At 41.8% G+C, this 27,354-nt stretch overlaps 1 pseudogene; it reads right to left on the reverse strand.

Moving 5' to 3' along the window:
* Positions 1-1,145: 1,145 nt before the first annotated feature.
* LOC136216763 (cytochrome P450 726A27-like) overlaps positions 1,146-27,354 on the reverse strand; it is a 68,882-nt pseudogene continuing 42,673 nt past the window's right edge.

A 27,354-nucleotide genomic window follows, 5' to 3' on the forward strand; every position in this document is an offset into this window, starting at 1 on the left:
ATTGCTCTTAATATGTTGTGACTTATCGCCACTCGTATCATTCCATAAGGGTTTGAAATACATAAAAACTGTCTCACCCATAGTTTAGGAGTAGTCATAATTGTTACTAAACCAATCTAAATTATTCACCGTTTAGATAACGTATAAAACCGAATAGTTTAATACTTGTGGGTATAAATCACGTGGATTCGATACCTAGACTTAACCAGATTTATTACTTGATAACGACATGGTACACTTATCCCTTAATTATAGAGCCGTTGTAGTGGGGATCACCTCGAGCGCATATTCGCTACTAGTTTGGCTCGCATCAGAGCCGCAAAGTGGTATTTTGGTTGTTCTCGTGGTGTCAGACAGGGGAACTCGCTCTCACCGATTCTATTTGGAATTGCAGAATACTTCTTTTCTAGGTGGCTAGCAAAACATGTGTAATATGTGTGCCCTTAAAGAGCTTTTTTAGTTTTATGGCAACGTTTCGGGTCAGCGGGTTAGCTGGGGTAAATCATCTATGTATTTTGGTCAGCATGCTACTAGATTCAGGACATATCGCCTAGCTAGCTATTTGGGGATCCATTTGGATAATTTACCGTTCAATTATCTGGGTGTCCCGCTATTTAAAGGAGCTCCCTGTACTCGGTTCTTAAGCATTATGGCTGACAAGTTTCTATCACAATTTAGTCAATAGAAAGGTACTGCTTTATCTTTCGCGGGTCGACTAACGCTTATCAAATCTGCCATCACTGGATCTCTGGCTCATTCATTCCTAATTTACAAATGGCATGTTGAACTAAATCGGTGCACATGGAATTTCCTCTGGACGGGTAGTGTTGATAGACGAAACCTGATCACGGTTCCTTGGAATATTTGCTGTAAAAGTCTAGAATCGGGAGGTCTCGGTATCAAGGATTTTTGGCATTTCAACCAGGCCCGGCTGGGAAAGGCTTGCTGGGAACTGATTCAAGGGGATAGTTTTGCCATCAGTTTGTTACGATCTCGATTTTTATCTGTATCTAGGATGCCAAAACTGTGTATTACCCCTTCTACAGTATAGACTTCTTGCAGGCCTTCTTACAGCTTGCTCCGAGAACAAACACATTGGTGAATTGGCCGTTCATCTCGGTTAAATTTTTGGGCGGACTACTGGATCAGACCAGCGGTGGAAGAGCAGATGGGTTTACCAGTCGCAGCTCAACATCGATTATTCAGTAGCGTCAAGGGATTCATAGATGGGAACTCGTGGTAAAATCTGGACCAATTCCCCATGAAGGTTCGAGACACTGTAACGGTCGTCTCAATGGGTTTAGACGATGCATATTTCTGTATTTGGGAGCGGCTCCTAAGGGTATTTTCACGGTAAAATTATTCTACTCATCTTTGATTTTAGGGTCGGTAACAGTGAACTGACACCGATTTGTCTAGGGTCGACATATACCTCCGTCTCGATTGGAAATTTGTTGGCGGGTGGTGCATTATAGAATTTCTACTCATGACTTACTTCAGCGAAGAGGGGTGCAATTAGCCTCACGATGTGTGCTATGCAAAATTGCAGGGGAAAATATTGATCACCTATTCTTGCACTGCTCTTTTGCAAGATCAATGTGGTGGGAGATTGGACTGATTTTTGATAGGGTTATGAATTTTACTGCTGACTTTTGTTCATTTTTTGACAGACTGCATGCTTACTGCTACGGCGTCCATGCCGCTGATCTTTGGAGCTCGACGATTGTTATCTGTGTCTGGCTTATCTGGCGGATATGGAATGGTGCCTTGTTCGACTCTGAGCTCCCCTCAATCCAAAACTCTATATCTACTTTACGACTCCTTACTCGTAAATCAAATGGAATTAAATGGGGGTTTTGCTCAACCCGGCATGACCTTAGAATCATTGAGCGGCTTCAGATTGCTCCTCGTCCGCCGCCTGCCCAAATGTATGAAAATGCTTTTGTTTATTTTTAAATTTATTTAAAAAATTCAATATGACAGTTGAACAACTATTAAACGAGTTCACTAAAAGTTCACAAGCAAATGATGGGATCATGATATGGAATAGGAATCAAAACAATCTCATTTTTTTCTCTTAATAGCAAGCCCAAAAGACTCAGACATGTCTAAACTTTCCGACGTATCTCCTTCAGGCAATTTCTAGTCAAAATAATACAACATTATTACAATTATAAGCTCAATATTAGCCATTGACATAACAAGTCTAGGACATACTCTTTTCCAGCACCAAATGGAAGGAATTCAAAATCATTCCCTTTAAAATAAACGCAACTATCAATAAATCTCTATGGATAAAACTTTTTGGCATCTTCCCAACATTTTGAATCTCTCCTGATTGCCCATACGTTTACAAGAACTTGAGTTTTCGGATATACATCGTATCCGTTTACTCGAGATTTCTCTCTGCATTCTCTAGGAATTAATGCTAATGGAGGATGAAGTCTTAGTGTTTCTTTGATTATCATTTTCATGTACTTGACTTCATGAAAATCTTCTTTCTTTAATTTATGTTTTTTCATTGAAAACTTGTCTTACTTCTTCTTCTTCTTGTGCTTTTTGCACTACATAAGGGGTTTCATCATTTCTACCATTGTCCATTCAATTATTGTTGATGATGTATCACTTGGTGTTGCAAACATTTCCTACAATAGTTCAAGAAACAATTAAAAGACTAGTCTTTCTTTCTTTCACAAACCATTGTTATCATAATCTTATGATTCACGATTCGATTCGGTTCAGTTCTACTTCGAGTTAGCCCAATCGGCCGAGTTAGCCAATTCCACCGAATCAAGAAATGAGCTAAAAAAATCGTGGTAATTGTTGGGATTTTTTAGGCAAGAAATAAAAATAAATTGTTGGGAACTTTTTCATCATTCTTCTCTTTTTCATCCTCATAAGCCCTGTTTTGATTTAATGTTTGGATTGTTTCCCAAATGTGGTATCTCCCTCTCAGATTCATCCCATTGCCAACAAACCAAAGGCTCTCAGATGATCTTTCATTTTGACAGCCCAAACTTGTAATTTTCACCATTAAAAATTAGAGGAGAGAGAGTTGATGTGTGATTGGAAGCCATGGTTGTGTTTTCTCTCAAAACTCACATGCTCATAAGATCATTAGTGCTCTGATACCAATTGTTGGGATTTTTTAGGATAGAACTAAAGAAATAAAAATAAATAGTGTGAACAATAAAATCAAATGAGCTACATATTCACTTTAATTATATTTTTAGTATTGGTTGTAATTTAAACCATAAACAACAAGCCTATATATAGGCTAATGAAACATAATATTTAGTAGCCACTAACTTATTTATTTTTTTTGGTAAGATAAAGTTCCACTAACTTTGTTTTTTTTTTTAAAACGGAATAGATTAATGAGCCACAATTGGGCAAAAGTTCAACAAACTAGAAGAGATTACATCCGGAATAACATCATAAATAAAAGGAATAGCATGAAAACAGGAAAGCCGAGCAAAAGCATCAGCTAAACCGTTAGCTAAACGTTTGACAAAGCGGACCGAAAAACCGTTGTTGAGACTAAGTAAAGATTTGCACTGAGCAATGATATCACCAAACTCGCTTTCGTCGGGAAAAGACGAATTAACTGCTTGAACAACAGTTAACGAATCTGACTCGAGAAGCACATGCTCAAAACCAGCCGATTTTAATCCAATTAAGTGCATTCAACAGAGCTGTAGCTTCCCCTTCGTGCACCAGCTGAAGACCATCTACAGAATTAACCCGAGCAGACAAAAAGCGCCCCTCATCTGATCGAAGAACAGCAGCAGAACCAATTTTTCCTGCTGCAGCAAAAAATGCAGCATCAATGCTACAGCAAACCAGACCCTGAGGAGGGCGATGCCACTTCGAGCAGACCACAGGCCGATCCTGCAGAATAGCAATATTCCTAAGATTACGGGCAGCCACCCAATTGGACTGGCAGTCCAAACCCCTTATAATAACCTGACGACTCCTAGTTATTTTGCATTTCCATAGCTTATCATTACGAGCTTTCCACCAACTCCACAAAATCATTAAGAATTTGCAGCATATATCTTTAGATTGAGTATTGATGATTTCGAAGAATAAAGAGTTAAAACCATCAGCATCCAAAGACAAAGAATCAATTAGATTAAGTAGATTACTGTCAGCATCAGCATCCAAAGACAAAGAATCAATTAGATTAAGTAGATTACTGTCAGCCCATATTTCCCTTATATATGGACATGCAACAAATAGATGCCAAAGGTCCTCATATCCAGTATTACAGTGCACACAAGTAGAGGGAATTGACAAACCTCGTGACAATAGATTAGCCCGTACCGATAAATAGTTTCGGGCAATTCTCCAACAGAAGTAGCGAACTTTTGTTGGAATCTCCATACTCCACATTTTCCTCCAATTACCCGCTACCCTCCACTGGTCATTTTGAGCCACTACTTCCATTCCCAGTCGATAAGCACTCTTTACCGAGTAGAGACAATTTCGCGTTTCATTCCATATAATTTTGTCGACAGTACCAGGTCTGTTCATAGGAATGTTCTGGATTGCTTGCACATCCCTAGGGATAAATATTTCGTTCAACATTTCCACATCCCATTGATAGGGGCGTTTCGTCCCTATCTTTTAGCGTGATTTACGGTTTAGTTTTAGATGAAATGAATAAGCTTAATTGCAAAAATAGAGTGTTTTAATAAAATAATGAAATAAAAATAAATCCCGTACTTTCGATTAATTTTCCTTATTTTTGATTAATTTAGAAAATACAACGTCAAGCTAACTCGGCTCTCGAGAATGGTATTTCAGGTACGAGCAAGGAGCGAAAATCCACCGACATACGCGGGGCGTCTCACCCTTCACGCGGGGCGTGGAACACTTGGTCAGAAATAATTGTTCAATCCACAGGCACCACGTGGGATCTAGTCACCGATACGCGGGGCGTATCAACCACCACGCGAGGCGTGCGACATATGTCAGAAATGATAAGCCTAATCCTAAAAGTCAGACTGCATGGTCTCCCAAAGTCAACTGCTCCTATGCGGGGCGTGTAAGGAAGTTCTTCGACCTAAAAGACTCAGAGACTTATTTACGTGAGGCATGCTTCAGCTACGCGGTGCGTAAAAGACCCAATTCAAGCAATAAAATCTCAGAAACTCAACCACGTGAGGCGCACCCCAGTCTACGCGAGGCGTGGTTGAGACAACAAGATCTGGATTTGGTCCACATGTAGGAGATTTCTGACGGAATGGGCAAATACGCGGGGCGTACTCCACCATACGTGAGGCGTATCATGGGAAATCTGCAGAAAATCATGTTCCTCCATGCTTGTATTTTGTGAAATTACAACTCTACCCCTAGCTTGATGTGTATAAATAGGAGTGACTAGCACTCATTTAAACACCCTTGGAAACACCTTTTTGATATACAATTCTTGCTTTAGAATAAATAAATTCTTGTTTCATAGTTTTAGATTTTGTTTTGAGGCTTTATATAGCTAAAACTCTATCACCTTGAGAGCTTGTTCGTTGATTCCGGCATCCCGTTAAAGTTTCGTTCCATCTCCGTTCACCAAGCTCGAAAGATCCACCTCCAAGTCCTAAGAGACGGCCTTGAGTCTGGTTAGCTAGTTCCGAGGGTGGATTCTTCCCTTTTCACTTGCTAATTAGCTTGTACTCTTCCTATGTACTAGGCTTGGTTGTATTTCATATTTACATTCTCCATATTTATAATTTATGATTCATAATCTCTTTTTCTATATATATGTTGATGTTTGCTACTTGTTTTGATACTCGTAATTGATTATTGTGTAGGAGAACGCGATTTCAGACACCATTCGGGCTATCTTTAGGGATTCATATAGGTGTTGCCTTACCGGAAGTGACGCTCCAGAAACTGTAAGAATTGACAAACCACAGAACTTACGGGCCCTATTTCTGGTCCCAAGCATTAGACACGCCTTGACTAGGAACCACGTAGTCTAAGTACTTCACGGGTCGGTCACACTACACGTAGTCGTCATTGCAAGAGTACTGATAGGGGTATTTTGCCCCTATCTTTTGGCGTGTTTTACGGGACAATTTTAGAAGAAATAAATAAGTTTAATTACAAAAATAGAGTGTTTTAATAAAATAACGGAATAAAAATAAATTCCGTGCTTTCAGTTAATTTCCCTTGTTTTTGAGTAATTTAGGAAATAAAAACGTCAAGCTAACTCGACCCCGAGATTTGTATTTCAGGTACGAGCAAGGAGTGAAAATCCACTCAAATACGAGAGGCGCCTCATCCCTTACGCGGGGCGTGAAATATGGTGTCAGAAATAATTGCCCTATCCACAGGCACCACGCGGAATCTAGTCAGCATACGCGAGGCGTATGACACATGTCAGAAATGATTAGCCTAATCCTGAAAGTCAGACTGCATGGTCTCCCTGAGTCAACCATCTCTACTCAGGGCGTACTACCTTACACGCGGGGCGTGTAAGGGAATTCTTCAACATAAAAGTTCAGAGACTCATTTACGTAGGGCGTGCCGCAAGCTACGCACGGCGTAAAAGGCCAAATCAAGCAATAAAGAGTCAGAGTCTCAAACACGCAAGGCACATGCCATTCTACGCGGGGCGTGTTTGAGACAACAAGATCTGGAATTGGTCCACATGCAGGAGATTTCTGACGGAATGGGCATACACGCAGGGCGTACACCACCATACGCGGGGCGTATTATGGGATTTCTGCACAAAATTATGTTCCTCCATGCTTGCACCTTGTGGAATTACAATCTTGCCCCTAGCTTGATCTATAAATAAGAGTGACTAGCACTCATTTAGAGATCTCTAGACCTGGTATACATCTTTTGCTTAAACGCTTGTAGTTTTAGATTTGTTTTTAGGCTTTGTGTAACTAAACTCTTCCATCTTGAGAGCTTGTTCGTTGATCCTGGCATTCCATCGTAGTTCCGCTCCATCTCCGCACACCAAGCTCGAGAACTCCACCATCCAAGTCCTAACAGACGGCTTTTGAGTCCGGTTAGCTAGTTCCGATGGTGGATTCTTCCCTTTACACTTGCTAATTAGCTTGATCTCATCCTATGTACTAGGCTTGGATGTAATTCATATTTACACTCTCCATATTTATAATTTATAATTCATAATCTTCTTTTCTATATATATGTGTTGATGTTTGTTACTTGTTTTGATATTCATAATTGATTATTGTGTAGGAGAACGCGATTTCCGACGACATTCGGGCTATCTTTAGGGATTCATATAGGTGTTGCCTTACCGGAAGTGACGCTCCGGAAACCGTAGGAATTGACAAGCCACGGAACTTACGGGCCCTAATTTTTGGTCCCAAGCATTAGACACGCCTTGACTAGGAACCACGTAGTCTAAGTACCTCACGGGTCGGTTACACTACACGTAGTCGTCTTTGCAAGAGCAAAATATCAACCGTATATGCATTAGGAGTCGTTATTTGTCATAGTTATAACTTATCGCCATCCATATCATTTCTTAGAGTTTGGTTATATAAATTTGCCTCACCCGTAGTTAGGAGTAGTTTGTAGTTGGTTCCCCCATCAACCTCAAAGTATTCACCGCTTAAATAACGTATAAAACCGAGTCGTTTAATACTTGCAGTTATAAATCCCGCGGATTCGATACCCGGTCTTAACCGGATTATTACTTGATACGACGGGGTACACTTGCCCCTAAGTAGTGACGTCTAGTAAAGATAGAGAATTTAGAAAGACCACATCCATAGTCAAAGCACTTATCATAATATACATTTCATATTTACACCACTAGACGAAACTCGCATCAAGTTTTTGGCGCCGTTGCCGGGGATTTATAATTTCTTGCAATATTAGACAAAAACGTTTTATTGTTAGTTTAAGCATTCTTTTTGTATAAATTGTTTATATATACTTTTACTAACATCATTTTTTCTTGTTTATAATTTCATTATTTAGTTCTTTTCATGCACACCCGATCTCAGAGTGATTCTCTTATTCCTATTGATCTTGAAATTGAACGTACTCTTTGTAGGATTCGAAAAGAGAAAATGGCAAACCCCAACGCTGAGGTCAACCAACCCGAAGGAAACCAAAGGCCACATGTGAACAACATTCGCGGGGGCAACGACACACTTTCGATGATGGAGATCCTGGCTCTGCACCGTCCCCAAAACCATAACGGAATTGTCGCCCCCACGATACCGGCCAACACGTACGAGATAAAGACCGGCATGATCCAGCTGATACAACAATGCGGTCAATTCGGAGGGGAACTCCACGAGAACCCTAACGAACATCTCGATAAATTCCTTATGTGTGCCGACACCTCTCGGCAAAATGGTGTTCCCGTTGAGGCTGTTAGACTAAAGCTGTTTCCTTTTTCTTTGACAGGGCAAGTGTTAGAGTGGCTACACTCTTTGGAGGCGGGATCCATCACGTCATGGGAGGAGCTCGAGAAGGAGTTCCTTTCCTACTATTTTCCACCATCCAAAACAGTCAAGTTACGGACCGATATCACGTCCTTTAGGTAGTTGGAATGTGAGGCCCTTCATGCAGCTTGGGCTAGGTTCCGGAAGTTGCTCCGAAACTGCCCCCACTATGACATCCCGAAGCACGACTTGGTAAGCACTTTTTACCACGGGTTAACCCCCACTAACCGTGCGACTGTTGATTCCGTTGCAGGTGGGGATCTAATTCGGAAGTCAGCTAGTGAGGCCTACGAGCTCATTCATGAGCTCGTGAGGAAAAGCGTGCAATGGCAAAAGGATCGGCTTGCCGGCCCGTCGCGACACCAAATGTTCGCTGTGGAGAAAGAGGCTCCGAAAAGCTCCATAGCAGAGATGCATAAGAAACTTGACTCGTTAATTGCCCAGCTAAGCCTCAACAAAAGTGCACAGGTCCTGATGTGCAATCACTGTGGTGGAGACCATGACGGACTCAATTGCCAAGCCGGTAGCCCTTTCGCCGGCGACATCGAGAGTGTAAGTTACGTAGGAGGAAATCCAAGGTATAATCCTAATCCGAACTCCTATCACCACCACAATAATGATAACAGCGGTTGGCGGCCTCGATACCAACACCCGAACTTGTCATATGGCAATAATAATAACGTGTTGAGGCCCCCATCCGGCTTTGAGCAAGAATATCGAGAAAACGGGCTCGGGCAATCACAAGCCATGCCCGGTAATCGGAACGCTCCACCTCCCGACAATGTACATGGCCAATCGGTCACGTCTTTGTTGAAGGATATATTAACCCATCTTTCCGATAGCGAGGTGTTTTGCAGGGATCTTAGCCGCCAAGTAGCCCATCTGAACCGTCAGCAACAAGAAAGGCCACTAGGAACCCTACCGGCAAACACCGAACAAAATCCGCGGGGTAAAAATCGGGAATCCGGACAGGCGATAACGCTCATGAATAATGGAGGTTCGGACCCGTCAAGTTCCAACTCGGGCAACTTACATTGAGCCGCCGCACGAGAAAGTCGAGCTACTTCGACTCTAAACGTAGCATCGGTTTGGATTTCTCAAACCCTTTGTTTATATGTATTATAAACTTATTTTTATTTCTTTTCTCTTTTATTTATTTTTCCCCTTTTGAATTGTTGTTATTTTAAATTTTATTTTCATCTCTATTTTTGCTTTAATTCTCATCTTTTTGCTCTTCATTTTTATTTTATTTTATTTTTATCGTACTTTCTATTATTTTTATAAAATCAAAAGAAAAACAAATCCCATGTTAAATCCAAAAATTTTTATGACAACGCGGGGCGTACACACCTATACGTGCTGCGTATCTACGTGTCTGATCCCAATTCGCAATAAAAAGACACGATACGCGGGGCGTCCCTCCTATCACGCGCCGCGTACCCTTTAACATTTAACGCTTTTAAATAACGCCACGTGGGACGTGCCCTAGGGCATGCCTCGCGTATCCTCGGGGAGTTGTGAATTACAACTCCCCATGGCATCTTTTTCTCCATTAACTTCCCATCTTCCCACTTTCCCATAAAACTTTCCCACTTCTCCACTCCACCTCTTCCTATCTCCAATCAAATCACCCCCTTTCAAATTCAAATCTTCAACCTCCCTCCATAATAAATTTTGTATTAAATACCCCCTTAATTACAAATAAAAAAAAAACATAAAAATATAAAAAAAAAATTAATTTAAAAACTCATTAAAAAATTCATAAATCACAAAATTAAAAATCAAAAGCTGCTAAAACCGAAAAAATTCTTCATCTTCTGTCTTCTACGCGGGGCGTAACCCCATATACGCCCCGCGTCCTCGCCTTTTTTTCCATCGAAAAGGGGCACGAGGCATGATACGCGAGGCGTGAGTGCCTTCACGCCCTGCGTACCATGCCATTTTCGCATTAATATTGTTGTGCCAACAACCGCGCCTACGACCTTTCCTATCTTATGGCAGTCCAACTCCACCACATTTCCACCCGGAAACGTGGCAAGATCGGGTTGGGACATCTCGTCACTCTCTTCGCCACCTCCGCTCTTGGCGAGGCTGCCCTTGATCGCCTCCCAAGTCTTGAACCTCGGCCCTATGAGAAAAATGCTTTCAAATCTCTTAAGCGCTCCACCTCGGGCCCGGGTGAAACCTCGGGGGCGGCCCACTCACACGAGGAGGAGGGTTCGGATTCGGATATGGGCCTCAATTTCAGTCCTCCACCCCTCCACGACTTCAACGCTCTCTATGCCCGGTTGGATATTTTGGAGGATAACCAACGTCGTGATCGGGCCCACTTCGACTCCCGCTTCGATTCCCTAGATGCTCGCCTTGATGCCTCCGAGGCTCAACGGCAAGCGGATAGGGCTAGCTTCGACGCCTTCACCAACGCCTTCTACACCCACTTCAACATCCACGGAAACCCTCCTCCCCCTCAACCATAGTTTTCATCTGTTTTGTTATGTTTTGTATTTTCTTTTTCTTTCGTATTTGTTTCGTTTTCAGTATTTCTGTTATTGTTTTCGTTAGCTTTTTATGTTTTTAATGTACTCTCCTTGTTTATTTAATATATTTGTGGTTTTCGTTTATGTTTCGTATTTATTTTTCATAGTTTCTATGCCTTAAATAACATTCACGCAGGGCGTACTACCTTTTACGCCCCGCGTGATCACCGTTTTCATGTATCAAATACTCAGAAACTCAAACACGCGGGGCGCCCCTCTTCCTGCGCCCCGCGTATTTGAGTCTCTGCCCAGAAAAGAGCTCAAAACGCAAAGCCTACGCGGGGCGCCCCTTGGGCACGCCTCGCGTAGGACCAAACTTTAAAAGGCCTAATTTTTCATTTCATATTTATTTTAGTTTTTGTTTTTCTCTTCTTTTGTGACGTCCTTGGAATAGACGTCATTTTAATAACGCGGAGGGTCGTGCAACCCCGCACTTTCAGTTTGTTTTGCACTAACAAAAACAAAAATAAATAAAAATCAAATAAACAACAAAATAATTAAACTAATTTATTGATTCTTTAAATTTTTCCGACACACTACCTCCCTCGGAAATTAATTAAAGTTCCGTTATTTGTTCTTAAAAGTAAAGACGTCGGAACATAAAGGATCGGTTTAGTTAAGAAATTTTAGTCTTGGTTTTGAAGTTAGGGAATTTATGCAAAGTCTAGGTTTATACTAAACAAAAGCATCGAGTCCTAACCCGCATGTCATCTCCATAATGAAATTTAAAAAGGCAATAAAAACGGGATGTTTGAAAGTTTAGCGAAAACTCGATAGTACACAATTTAAACCCGAAATTTTGTGAGGTAATTTTGAGCCTAAAGGAGTTCGTACGAGAACTCTATTTCTTTCATAATTTTTCGAGAGCTTTGACCTCACTCGACTCACAGAGTTTGCACCTAATACCGGGTTAAGTACACCTATTTTGGTTAAAATGGCAATAGATGATAAAATGAATCCACTTAGTCTAATCCTTTTCTTAAATCATTTTTCTCGTTTTCATTAACCTCTAGGAAACCCCCTCGAGCCTATTAACCAACTTTTTGTTGTTAACACCCTATTTGACATTTAACCCTTTTTCCTCTAGATTAAATACCAACAAAATCAAGTCAAAGCCTTGATAAGTAAACACCTTAAACCCTCGAAATCGTTTTTGTGCCGCTCTCAAAACAAAAAGAAAAGAAAAATATAATAAAGAGCAAAAGGCATTCTCAAGCTCCACCCGAGCAATTTCGAGTATATCTTATGAACTCGCTAAGGCCAAAATAAAAATACGGTGCGATCACCAAAATGGTATTTAAACTCGAGTTTCCAAAAATTAACCACTAAAAAGCCACCCACATTACAACCCCCCTCCGGGTTCATTTTTAATATTGTCTAAAACCATAACATAGGAGGAAAAACCCGGATGAAAATGCAAACTCAAAGTGATCTCGGGTAAGTGCAAAGAAGAGTGATAAAACACCGACCCACCAAAGTTTGAGCGTAAGAGTGAAATCCCTTGGTGAGGTACTATCGGGTTCTCAAAAGATAATCAACCCCCGTTAATATTACCTATTAACTTTGATCATGGAGGTTTCAAACAATTTTTGGTCACTCGTTTGTTTGCGTAGGTACTTACCAAAAACTTTGCATAAAACTTTAACTTTGAAATCACGCACTTGGTAAAACCTACCGACGGTTTGTTTCTTAATAATCTCAATCCCTTGTCTTTCGATTTCTTTTACTTGAGGACAAGTAAAACTTTAAAGTCCGAGGAGGTTTGATAGGGGTATTTTGCCCCTATCTTTTGGCGTGATTTACGGGACAATTTTAGAAGAAATAAATAAGTTTAATTACAAAAATAGAGTGTTTTAATAAAATAACGGAATAAAAATAAATTCCGTGCTTTCAGTTAATTTCCCTTGTTTTTGAGTAATTTAGGAAATAAAAACGTCAAGCTAACTCGACCCCGAGATTTGTATTTCAGGTACGAGCAAGGAGTGAAAATCCACTCAAATACGCGAGGCGCCTCATCCCTTACGCGGAGCGTGAAACATGGTGTCAGAAATAATTGCCCTGTCCACAGGCACCACGCGGAATCTAGTCAGCATACGCGAGGCGTATGCCAACCTACGCGAGGCGTATGACACATGTCAGAAATGATTAGCCTAATCCTGAAAGTCAGACTACATGGTCTCCCTGAGTCAACCATCTCTACGCAGGGCGTACTACATTACACGCGGGGCGTGTAAGGGAATTCTTCAACATAAAAGTTCAGAGACTCATTTACGCAGGGCGTGCCGCAAGCTACGCAAGGCGTAAAAGGCCAAATCAAGCAATAAAGAGTCAGAGTCTCAAACACGCAAGGCGCATGCCATTCTACGCGGGGCATGTTTGAGACAACAAGATCTGGAAATGGTCCACATGCAGGAGATTTCTGACGGAATGGGCATACACGCAGGGCGTACACCACCATACGTGGAGCGTATTATGGGATTTCTGCACAAAATTATGTTCCTCCATGCTTGCACCTTGTGGAATTACAATCTTGCCCCTAGCTTGATCTATAAATAAGAGTGACTAGCACTCATTTAGAGATCTCTAGACCTGGTATACATCTTTTGCTTAAACTCTTGTAGTTTTAGATTTGTTTTTAGGCTTTGTGTAACTAAACTCTTCCATCTTGAGAGCTTGTTCGTTGATGCCTGCATTCCATCGTAGTTCCGCTCCATCTCCGCACACCAAGCTCGAGAGCTCCACCATCCAAGTCCTAAAAGACGGCTTTTGAGTCCGGTTAGCTAGTTCCGAGGGTGGATTCTTCCCTTTACACTTGCTAATTAGCTTGATCTCATCCTATGTACTAGGCTTGGTTGTAATTCATATTTACACTCTCCATATTTATAATTTATGATTCATAATCTTCTTTTCTATATATATGTGTTGATGTTTGTTACTTGTTTTGATATTCATAATTGATTATTGTGTAGGAGAACGCGATTTCCGACGCCATTCGGGCTATCTTTAGGGATTCATATAGGTGTTGCCTTAGCGGAAGTGACGCTCCGGAAACCGTAGGAATTGACAAGCCATGGAACTTACGGGCCCTAATTTCTGGTCCCAAGCATTAGACACGCCTTGACTAGGAACCACGTAGTCTAAGTACCTCACGGGTTGGTTACACTACATGTAGTCGTCTTTGCAAGAGCAAAATATCAACCGTATATGCATTAGGAGTCGTTATTTGTCACAGTTATAACTTATCGCCATCCATATCATTTCTTAGAGTTTGGTTATATAAATTTGCCTCACCCGTAGTTAGGAGTAGTTTGTAGTTGGTTCCCCCATCAACCTCAAAGTATTCACCGCTTAAATAACGTATAAAACCGAGTCGTTTAATACTTGCAGTTATAAATCCCGCGGATTCGATACCCGGTCTTAACCGGATTATTACTTGATACGACGGGGTACACTTGCCCCTAAGTAGTGACGTCTAGTAAAGATAGAGCATTTAGAAAGACCACATCTATAGTCAAAGCACTTATCATAATATACATTTCATATTTACACCACTAGACGAAACTCGCATCAAGTACATCATTAACCGTTTATATATTGAGAGTCATTGTTTGTCATATTTATAACTTATCGCCTTCCATATCATTTCGTAGAGTTTTGTTATATAAATTTGTCTCACCCGTAGTTAGGAGTAGTTTGTAGTTGTTCCCCGAATCAACTCAAAGTATTCACCGCTTAGATAACATATAAAACCGAGTCGTCTAATACTTGTAGTTATAAATCCCGTGGATTCGATACCCGGTCTTAATCGGATTATTACTTGATACGACGGGGTACACTTGCCCCTAAGTAGTGGCGTCTAGTAGAGATAAAGCATTTAGGAAGATCACATCCATAGTCGTAACGCACTTATCATAACATACACTTCGTCGCTCTACCGGACACCCATCAAGTTTTTGGCGCCGTTGCCGGGGATTTATAATTTCTTGCAATATTAGACAAAAACGTTTTATTGTTAGTCTAAGCATTATTTTTGTATAAATTGTTTATATATACTTTTCCACTAACAACATTCTTTCTTGTTTATAATTTATTTCATTTATTTATTTTATGCACACCCGATCGCGGAGTGATACTCTCGTTCCTATTGATCTTGAAATTGAACGTACTCTTTGTAGGATTCGGAGAGAGAAAATGGCAAACCTCAACAATGAAGCTAACCAACCCGAGGTCAACCAAAGGCCGCCGGTGCATCCCGTGAATAACAACCGCCATGGTGGAGGCAATGACATGCGCTCGATGATGGAGATTCTTGCTCCGCATCGTCCTCAAAACCGCAACGGAATCGTTGCCCCCACCATCCCGGCCAACACATATGAAATCAAGACTAGCATGATCCAACTCATCCAACAACTTGGCCAGTTCAGAGGAGAACCTCATGAAAACCCTAATGAACATTTAGATAAATTTCATATGTGTGCCGAAACTTCTCGGCAAAACGGTGTACCGGTTGAGGCCGTCCGACTAAAGTTGTTTCCTTTCTCTTTGACAAGACAAGCGTTGGAGTGGTTGCACTCGTTGCAGGCGGGTTCGATTACATCATGGGTGGAACTTGAGAAGGAGTTCCTTTCTTACTACTTCCCGCCTTCCAAAACGGTTAAGTTGAGGAACGACATCACTACCTTTTGGCAGCTCGAACACGAAGCCCTTCATGCGGCTTGGGCAAGATTCCGAAAGTTGCTACGAAGCTGCCCGCACCACGATATCCCCAAACACGATTTGGTAAGCACTTTTTATCACGGATTAACACCTACTAATCGTGCCACCGTGGATTCCGCAGGAGGTGGGGACCTGTTTAGGAAGTCGGCCAGTGAAGCATATGAGCTTATTCACGAGCTCGCAAGGAAAAGCGTACAGTGGCAAGAAGATCGGCTTACCGGACCTTCACGACATCAAACGTTCGCCGTGGAGAAAGAGGCTCCGAAAAGTTCCATGGCGGAAATGAATAAAAAACTTGACACTTTGATAGCCCAGTTGAGCCTTAACAAAGTTGCACAGGTCCTGATGTGCAATCATTGTGGTGGAGACCATGACGGACTTAATTGCCAAGCCGGTAGCCCTTTCGCCGGCGACACCGAAAATGTAAGTTACATAGGAGGCAATCAAAGGTACAATCCTAACCCGAACTCCTACTCACACCACCACAATAATAATAACAGCGGATGGAGGCCTCGGTACCAACACCCTAACTTGTCGTATGAAAATAATAATAATGTATTGAGGCCCCCATCCGACTTTGATCACTGTTGTCATAAGATGAGACTCTAGCAAGTGCACTAGATACAAGTAATAAAGTGATAAGTGAGTATCGTCTCCACAGGGATTGTGATTCAAATCAATATCGGAAATCATTGCTAAACAGTGTGTGTTACAACAGTGTCTTTCTTTATGGTTGATTGTTTAATATTGGTTGTTTAATGACTCAGGCAGAATGATAAAACAAGGAAATGAGGTTACTTTGCAACGATTTTAGGAAATAGAATAGGCTCGACATAACTGAACACGGTGTGCTACGTCTCACAACATTCCATGAATAAAAGACAATGCCAATGAAGCAAAAGTATCAGTTTTGAAGTGAGTTTGAGTCAACTGTCGTGTGTTCTCAAATTCCTAAGATTTACTAACATCTTTAGCGTCCTAAAGATACGTTCTTTCTAGCATTAAGAGCAAAACTGCATTTCTAGATGAGAAAACCCTTGACACAACCTTCTAACTTGTCAGCTTCGAAGTTGAGAGATCAATAGAGATATCGGTGAAGATGAAAGCAGTGTCCTATCATTCATCTAACACATACATACATGCTTGAGCAAGAAAGTTAAATCCTCATTGACCACGACATTGGCAAAACACTAAATATTCATAAAAACGTTGTAAAGCTTACATCACCGGGCCGGTCAGGCCGTGCCCGTTCAAAATGTCTACTCACTCATATCGAGCAGTGAGCATAAGAGGATTCCTGATACAGCTTGAGACTCTATGGGAGCTCTCTTCTTCCTTCTATTCTACTTGTCTAAAAACAAAACTAAGAAAAAATCCGATTTCTAATCCTTCTCTGCTTTTCATATTTAAAGGGAAAAGACAGAGACCCCAAAATCGGTACAACTTTCGTACCCTTTTCTACAAACTAAGTCAACTACCTACTACAATTAAAATAAACTAAAATGATTAACTTTAGATTAACCCTTGAACACTCAAGGGGGTGAGACTTCAAATCATCTTGCTTCTTTAGGCAATCCCATCGCCACACACTTTCACCTGCCGCTCTGCCACTTTCCTGCCACTACCACCAACGATTTGTCGCTGTCCGTCATTGGATAATCTGGCGTTTGACCGCTGGATACAAGTAAGGCTCCACTCCTCATTGGCATTAGCGAAACAAGCTGTTTCCAGCGAGTTTAGCATTTTTCTTTGCTTATCTACACAAGGACATTAATTAGCTCTTATTCCTTACAAAATGATATAAAAATACCCGAATTCCCTTATAAATTATTTGTTAAACTTAGTCAATTTCATGCCTAACAAATACCCCCAAATCAAACCTTTGCTTGTCCTCAAGCAACAAATTGTGAGAAGGAATCAGAAAAAGAGTTAGGAATGAAATTAGTTTAATGAATGAGAACGAGGAGTACAGAAACACAGAACGCTTGGCAAAATTAGGAAATGAACAGATGCATGCTAAGGTTTCATCGAAGAGTAAAAGCTTGTTTTAAAAATTGTGTCCTTTATGCTCAAGAAATTCCTCAAATCTTAAAATTTAGACTTCCTCTTTCACAAAGAGTTACCAACTGCCAGACATGCCTCACTAAGGAATGGAATAATTCACTCACTCTCGCATGGCATCTACTTTCCATAGGAAAACAAATGCCATTTCACTCCTCAGCTCAGACACCACACCCTTAGGGTGCGAGTTTGCCTATTGGTCCCGAATCTATGGGTCAAAGTTCCTCCAAACATAGTCCAAAGGACTTTATAAAGGTTGTAATGTTAGGCTTAGGCTCTGGTTTGACAGTGAAAAGCTATTTCAGTGTATGAATTCTGTCTTTTTGCACTTTTTTTTAACATACGCAGCCTACAATGATTGATGTTTACACACACTTTATCTACACAACCTGTTCACTCATAACCCCGTACTCTTTTGAATATTAATAAAGGTTCCTTCCTCCCCACATTATATTCCCCAGTTCTTTCAATCTTTTCCTTAAGCAATGTTTGTTCAATTGCTTATATTCGCATAACTTAAGCACATGATTTTCATTTTAAACAATTGGCTATTCGAAGCATAAGACAGAACTCAGGGTATTTTAGAGTTATAAGTGAAGGGAGAGGGCTATCATTCGTGGTTTTTTTTCTTCAGAAAGAGCAGGTCATGGCTCAACTTGGTTATCCTAATAATTGGGGTGCATAGCACAGGTGCCTTTTGTGTAGCGGAGGGAATAACTAAATGCCTTTTTCCTCCTATGAAAGTCAGAACCAATCACCGTTTCAACAGGGCACCAAGGCAAATTCTCCCTAAAGATAGTGAGTGCTGGCCCACTCATAAAAATTCAATGCATACTATAGATGCATTATAAGGCTCAAGTTCTCACTATTTTTGGGGAAAATGCAGTAAGGCCATGATTACTAATTTTGACAGAGGAATTAAAAATTTAAAAATTTGTGGAACTTCCTGAATTAAGGACACGAAGTGCAAACAAGCAAGTAACACAACATAACACCAAATAGCATGCACAGTCTGCTCTTCGATTCCTACATAACACCAAACAATTCCCTAGATGGAACATACACAAGCGGAGAGAAAACAATGGAAACAAACAATAATTACCAAGGATATGCACAACAATTCTCAAGGGGTATTTGTTCTACATCAAATCACTAATTTAAACAAACCGATTAACAGCATTTATCATGTTATTTCCGCATAAATTGTGATGCACACAATCCCCACCCCCAAAAGAAAACAAAACATTGTCCTCAATGTTATTAATCACGGCAGCAGATTGTAGATAAGGTGACAACAAAATAGGCGGACCAAAACATGATAGAGTAATGGTGTTAGAGGTTACCAGATGCTAGGACAGCGAATATTGGGACAGATCAGGCGTGATGGGAGAGAGAGGAGTTAACCTCTCTATCCACAGGGGCAGGAATACCCTCCTCTTTCGAGGAGGCAGCAGCATTAGCTTTAACATTAGCACTGGCAGGTGTTTCGGGCACTTGTCTTACCGGACTTTTCACAGAGAAACCAGAGCGACTTTCCTTGGCATGTTCCTCAATGCAAAGGCTCTTGAGCATATCGATCTCGCCTTGTTGCGACGCATACTTTTGCTCCATGGCGAATATCATTTCGCGGTTTGCCATATTCTGGGCAAAAAGGGCGTTGAATCGATCCATTACATCTTCGCAGGCCAGCTTTGCACATTTCTTGTAAAATTCCAAGTCCTTCGGCTTCTCGACTTGCTCGGAATCTGACGATACTGATACAGTAGGCTCGCTTTTCCTTTTTCGGCTCTCTGTCTGCCGAGACGTAACAAAGTCAGACATCCAGACCCACTTCCCGTTCACAATTTTTCCGAATAACATCTTTTGGAGGCTCTTGAGATCAATTGGGTCTGGGTGATTCACAATCGTGAGACGAGATCGGTCTTCTGGTTTAAAGACCCCGATCGACTCCGCAATCCTGGTGACTATGCTCCCACAACAGATGATCGATGAGTTTTTCTTGCAAAAAGCGCTGATGTACTCTTCGAACCAGAATCCCAAATTCATTCTTGGACCAACTGCCATACTCCACAACGCGGTGAGATCTGCATGTGGCATGGTGGCGTGGTTTTCCCGGGCGAAGATTATACCGGAGATCAATTTGTGCAAATACCGAATAGCATAATCATCGATATTGGACGCCTTGGACGAACTACCATCGTAATTTTTCTGTCCGGAAAGTGATTCCCAAAAAGACACAGGGTCGAAAACATCAGGCGTTGTGGTGAATGCCTCTTTATAGCTCTCAGATTCTAGGTCGTCATCATCGGCAACACCTAACATCTGGTTAAACAGGTTAAGCTAAGGCCTCTGGGAGTGACCCATGAGTCTGAAGCTAAACTTTCCCTCTTCATCAGGATCGGTTATCTCCACATTGTGCTTAAAAGTGGCCAAGAACTCGAGGGTTAGTTCCCAATAGGCAGGTTCCGTCATCTCAAAGAAGCATTCAAAGTGTCCTGCCTTCATGAGAGTGCGAACCCGATCTTCGAGCCTTACCCGCTTTAGGGTTTCCCAACAAACTGTTCGGATGGGTCCGAACTGAAGTTTTGTTAACTCATCGTAGTAGGCTTGTACAATTGCGTCTTTGAACTGGGAGATCTTCTTGACCAACTTCTCATCAGGGACAAAAGCCACAGTGCTTGGGTCCGCCATTTTTGCCTTTGCTTTTTCTTTTTTGGAAGATCCCTCTATTTTCACGTTTTTGCCCAAGCCTCGGGTTCTCATTTCGCTGTCCAGTTTAAGTAGGGTTTTCCAGTGGTATAGGACACAGATCATGAACTGGCCATGCGGAAAGAAATCTCAAATAAAAGAAAAAAAATATGGTGAATGACGAACTGATATGAGATAAACCTTCTTTAAGTAGGGGAGAAGAGACGTCTTTTCGCCAATCCGTCATTAAGAGGTCGAATCTGATCATGCCACCTGGATAGATTGGCGGAAAGGCGCGTATTTTCGAATCAGAACGAGGGGCAATGAACGGTCCCGATTTGAATTGAGAATTTATTGCCCCCTAACCGTTCAATCTTATCGAGGAGAAAATAGGCGGTAAGAGTGCCTATGTGTATAGGAGTGGACGTTTCCACCTACCGACCTACTTTCCTTGCTAAAATCTTTCCCCACTAACCAAGTACAATTGTACTACCACACCCATTTAAATGGGTATTGGGTTTTACAATTGTGCCTGACCAGAAGATAATCAACAAGAAACACAATTCAACAAATTTGATACAAAATTAAAGTAAATAACAGTAAAAGTAAAAAAAAAATCAATCACATGCAAAGTTACTTGTGCTACAATTGGTGTTTGTAGCGAACACCTTGTTAATGTACTTTTACTGACTTAGGGGATCCTGGAAGTGAACAGTATCGATCTTCCTTGTGTGATCATTCTCTAAATATGGTTTTAATCTTTGCCCGTTCACCTTAAAAGGATCACCCCCGTATTTGAAAATTTCAACAGCTCCATGTGCAAATACACGGTTTACAATGAATGGTCCTGCCATCTTGACTTGAGCTTTACTGGAAATAGCCTCAACCGTGAATTGTACAGAAGGACGTTTTGTCCCTCATGAAACACCTTGTTCATGAGCTTTTTGTCGTGCCACTGCTTGGTCATAGCTTTGTAATTCATCGCATTTTCGTATGAGAATAGTCTGAATTCCTCAATTTCGCTCAGTTGTAAACTTCTCTGTTCACCAACAGCCTGCGTCTCAAAATTTAAAAATGTTAACGCCCAAAATGCGCGGTGTTCCATTTCCACCGGCAAGTGACAAGATTTCCCGTATAACAACCGAAATGGAGACATTCCAATCGGTGTTTTATAAGCGGTACGATATGCCCATAGAGCATCATCGAGCTTGTTTGCCCAATCCTTCCGAGAGTTGCCAACAGTTTTCTCTAAGATTCTTTTTATTTCTCTATTGGAGATATCCACTGGTTTGTGGATGGTATGGTGTGGCAACCCTGTGTGAGACTCCAAGTTTTTCCATTAATTTTTCAAATTTCGCATTACAAAAGTGGGTCCCTTGATCACTGATGATCGCTCGCGGGACCCCGAATCTGGCAAACAGTCTTTTCAGAAATTTGACTACCAAACGGGCGTCATTGGTGGGACTAGCTATTGCTTCGACCCACTTGCTCACATAATCCAAAGCCACTAAGATGTATTTATTCCCTTGGGAAGTTGGGAATGGTCCCATAAAATCTATGCCCCAGATGTCAAAAATTTCGCACACAACTATGTTGTTTAGGGGCATAGCATTTCGAGCCGAAATGTTTCCAGTTCGTTGGCACTCATTGCATGTTCCAACGAATGCATTAGCATCCTTAAAAAGAGTGGGCCAGAAGAAACCTGATTGGAGAACCTTTGCCGCGGTACGGCTTGCACTACGTGTCCTCCGGCTTCACGGTTATGATAGTGGCTTAGAACATCCTGTCCTTCTTCTTGCGATATGCATCTTCGAATGATTTGGTCCGCGCACAACCTGAAAAGGTAAGGGTCATCCCAAAAGTAATATTTGATTTCGGAGAAAAACTTCCTTTTTTGATTCATGGATAGGTTGTGTGGTTTGAGCGAAGTTGCAAGGTAATTAGCTATATCGGCGAACCATGGCGCAGACTGTGCCGCATATAGATGCTCGTCAGGAAACCTTTCAACGATTTCTGCTTGTTCAAACCTGCCTTTGTGATCTATCCTTGACAAATGATCTGCTGCAACATTCTCCGTTCCCTTTTTATCCTTAATTTCCAAATCGAACTCCTGAAGTAATAGCAACCATCGGATCAACCTTGGCTTAGCATCCTTTTTCGTGAACAAGTATCGCAACGCTGCGTGATCTGTGTGAACAATCACCCTGGATAAGACCAAGTAGGGCCTGAATTTGTCGAAAGCATACACAACCGCCAAAAGTTCCTTCTCGGTAGCTGTATAGTTTTGCTGGGCCTCGTTCAATGTCTTGCTGGCATAGTAGATAGGTCGAAACTTCTTCTCAATCCTCTATCCAAGAACAGCTCCCACACAAGTGTCGCTTGCGTCGCACATCATTTCAAAAGGTTGCTCCCAATCTGGTCCTGCCAGTATAAGTGAGTTGATCAGCTTAGTTTTCAAGAGCTCGAAGGCCTTCAAACAGTCTTCATTGAAAGAGAACTCGGCGTCCTTATGGAGTAGGGCTGACAATGGGAGTGCAATCTTTGAAAAATCTTTTATAAACCGGCGATAAAACCCTACGTGCCCCAAAAAACTTCTCACATCCTTGACGTTTGTAGGCACAGCCAGCTTCTCGATTACTTCTACTTTTGCCTTGTCCACTTCCATTCCTTTCTCAGAAATTTTATGCCCTAGGACAATTCCTCCAGTGACCATGAAATGGCACTTTTCCCAGTTCAATACTAAGTTAGTCTCCTTGCATCGCGTGAGCACTGCTTCAAGGTTGTTCAGACAGCTATCAAATGAGCTTCCATATACCGAGAAGTCATCCATAAATATTTCCACAGTCCGCTCCACCATGTCATGAAAAATAGACATCATACATCTCTGAAAAGTGGCAGGAGCATTGCACAGTCCGAAAGGCATCCTTCTGTAAGCATAAGTCCCATACGGATATGTGAACGTGGTTTTCTCCTGGTCCTCGCAATGAATTGCGATTTGGTTATATCCTGAATACCCATCAAGAAAACAATAGAATGCGTAGCCCGCTAGTCTTTCTAACATCTGGTCAATGAAGGGTAAGGGGAAATGGTCCTTCCTTTTGGCTTTATTAAGCTTTCTGTAGTCGACACAAACTCTCCACCCTGTTATTGTTCTTGTGGGTACTAGCTCGTCCTTCTCATTTAGGACTACGGTTGTTCCTCCTTTCTTTGGCACAACGTGAACAGGGCTTGTCCACACACTATCAGATATTGGGTAGATAATGCCAGCATCGAGAAGCTTGATCACCTCCTTTCTCACAACCTCCTTCATGTGGGGATTGAGCCTTCGTTGCGGCTGAACAGTTGGCCTGTGGTCCTTTTCCATCAAGATTCTATGAACACAGACCGCATGGCTAATTCCTTTGATGTCATCTATTTTCCATGCTATTGCACTCTTGTTTCTTCGCAAGACCGCCATTAGTTACGCCTTTTGGTCAGGAGTTAATTTTGATGATATGATGACAGGAGTTCCGCTGGGTGGTTCAAGGAAAGCGTACTCGAGATGTTCAGGCAACGGCTTCAATTCTGGCTTACAAAATGATATAAAAATACCCGAATTCCCTTATAAATTATTTGTTAAACTTAGTCAATTTCATGCCTAACAAATACCCCCAAATCGAACCTTTGCTTGTCCTCAAGCAACAAATTGTCAGAAGGAATCAGAAAAAGAGTTAGGAATGAAATTAGTTTAATGAATGAGAACGAGGAGTCCAGAAACACAGAACGCTTGGCACAATTAGGAAATGAACAGATGCATGCTAAGGTTTCATCGAAGAGTAAAAGCTTGTTTTAAAAATTGTGTCCTTTATGCTCAAGAAATTCCTCAAATCTTAAAATTTAGACTTCCTCTTTCACAAAGAGTTACCAACTGCCAGACATGCCTCACTAAGGAATGGAATAATTCACTCACTCTCGCATGGCATCTACTTTCCATAGGAAAACAAATGCCATTTCACTCCTCAGCTCAGACACCACACCCTTAGGGTGCGAGTTTGCCTATTGGTCCCGAATCTATGGGTCAAAGTTCCTCCAAACATAGTCCAAAGGACTTTATAAAGGTTGTAATGTTAGGCTTAGGCTCTGGTTTGACAGTGAAAAGCTATTTCAGTGTATGAATTCTGTCTTTTTGCACTTTTTTTTAACATACGCAGCCTACAATGATTGATGTTTACACACACTTTATCTACACAACCTGTTCACTTATAACCCCGTACTCTTTTGAATATTAATAAAGGTTCATTCCTCCCCACATTATATTCCCCAGTTCTTTCAATCTTTTCCTTAAGCAATGTTTGTTCAATTGCTTATATTCGCATAACTTAAGCACATGATTTTCATTTTAAACAATTGGCTATTCGAAGCATAAGACAGAACTCAGGGTATTTTAGAGTTATAAGTGAAGGGAGAGGGCTATCATTCGTGGTTTTTTTTCCAGAAAGAGCAGGTCATGGCTCGACTTGGTTATCCTAATAATTGGGGTGCATAGCACAGGTGCCTTTTGTGTAGCGGAGGGAATAACTAAATGCCTTTTTCCTCCTATGAAAGTCAGAACCAATCACCGTTTCAACAGGGAACCAAGGCAAATTCTCCCTAAAGATAGTGAGTGCTGGCCCACTCATAAAAATTCAATGCATACTAGAGATGCATTATAAGGCTCAAGTTCTCACTATTTTTGGGGAAAATGCAGTAAGGCCATGATTACTAATTTTGACAGAGGAATTAAAAATTTAAAAATTTTTGGAACTTCCTGAATTAAGGACACGAAGTGCAAACAAGCAAGTAACACAACATAACACCAAATAGCATGCACAGTCTGCTCTTCGATTCCTACATAACACCAAACAATTCCCTAGATGGAACATACACAAGCGGAGAGAAAACAATGGAAACAAACAATAATTACCAAGGATATGCACAACAATTCTCAAGGGGTATTTGTTCTACATTAAATCACTAATTTAAACAAACCGATTAACAGCCAAGTAGCCCACTTGAATCGTCAGCAACAGGAGAGGCCATTAGGAACCCTCCCGGCAAACACCGAGCAGAACCCGCGGGGCAAAAATAGAGAGTCCGGAAAGGCAATAACGCTCCTAAACAGTAGAAGTTCGGACCCGTCGAGTTCCAACTCGGACAACCTGCAGTAAGCCGCCGCATGAGAAAGTCGAGCTACTTCGACTCTAAACGTAGCATCGGTTTGAATTTCTCAAACCACTTGTTTATATATATCATAACCGTTTTTCAACTTATTTTTATTTATTTTCATTTTTATTTATTTTTACGTTTCTCTCTTTTATGTTATTTTTAGTTTTCTCCTTTTAGTTATTTTCATTTTTATTTTTATTTTTATTTCTCATAAATCAGAAGAAAAACAAATCCCATTTTTAATCCAAAAAAATTAAACCGCGCGGAGCGTACAACCCAGTACGCCCCGCGCATCTACGTGTCTGACCCCATTTTTCGCAATAAAAGACATGTTACGCGGGGCGCCCCTCCTACCACGCCCCGCGTAACCTTCGGCAATTAGCCCCCTCTCAAATAAATGCCACGTATTGGACACGCGGGGTGCCCCATAGGGCACGCCCCGCGTATCCTAGGGGAGTTGCGAATTACAACTCCCCATGGCAACCTTTTCCTCTTCCACCACTCTCTCCTCTTCCCCAAAAATCTTTCCCACTTCTCCACTCCACCTCTTCTTCCCACCGTTTCAAATTCAAATTTCTACAACCGCCCTCCATCATAAATTTTGTCTTAACCACCCTTTTAATTGTTCATTAAAATAATAAAAGCATTAAATAAGCAATTAAAACCCATAAAAATTCAAAAAACTCCTTAAAATCGAAAATTATCCTTTTTCCACGCGGGGAGTACCCCCCTGTACACCCCGCGTCCTCGCCTTTCTCCCACTAAGTTAAGACCAGGAGGTGCGATACGCGAGGCGTGCTCCCCCGCACGCCCCGCGTACCATGCCGTTTTTGCGTCAAATAATGAGCAGGAGGTGGGATACGCGTGGCGTGGCCCTTCACGCCTCGTGTACCCCTCTGGGAATCCGAGTTTTACTTGGATTCCCCACTTCTCCCCTATAAATACTCCCCCTTTTTCCCTTCTTCTTCCTCACAACTCACTCTAACTTCCCACACTCTTCCTACACTCCCTCTCAATCCCTCACTAACACCATGGCAAGATGAAAACACATTGCCGACATGCGCCCCCCGCGGTCCACTCGGGCCCGTACTTCTCATTCCCAACCACGCCAATCACCACCACCCCCCGAACGAGAAGAAACACCACCACTAACCCGCCAATACCGGGCTACTTTCCATCTTCTCACCGAAGAAGAAGCCTAATCCTACCAAACACTCTCCGTTGCCCACGTAATGGAACTCCCGTATATTGAACGTATCGTTCTTGATCGCTATAATGTTGGAGGTGCTTTCGAGGACCGCCTCCATGCTCTAAATTGGCTCGATCACTATCGGGCACGCCACCACGTTTATTCTTCATTGGTCATGGAGTTCTACACCACCCTAGAATCCAATAATGTTCCCAGAGCCGCCCTTTTCAACTTCCGCCTTCACAACCACACTTTCTCCATTGACACATAATGGCTCTGCAACCATTTCACCCGTCAAGCGGAGGCGGGCATAGCACATTGGCCCGAGGGTGTTTCCCCTCGTAATTTTTGGACCTCCATCACCGGGTCCGACGATTACGATATCTCCAACCTCCGCCCGGCCTGCATCCGCGATCCAATCCTTCAACTTCTCCACCGCTTCATCTCCTTCTACTTCTCGGGGAAGTCCGAGTCCACTAAGGTCAATAAGCATGAGCTTTTGGCCCTTTATTATTGTGCAAACGGCCTCACCTACGAC

Source organism: Euphorbia lathyris, chromosome 1 (assembly GCF_963576675.1).
Source record: "Euphorbia lathyris chromosome 1, ddEupLath1.1, whole genome shotgun sequence".
Lineage (NCBI taxonomy): Eukaryota > Viridiplantae > Streptophyta > Magnoliopsida > Malpighiales > Euphorbiaceae > Euphorbia > Euphorbia lathyris.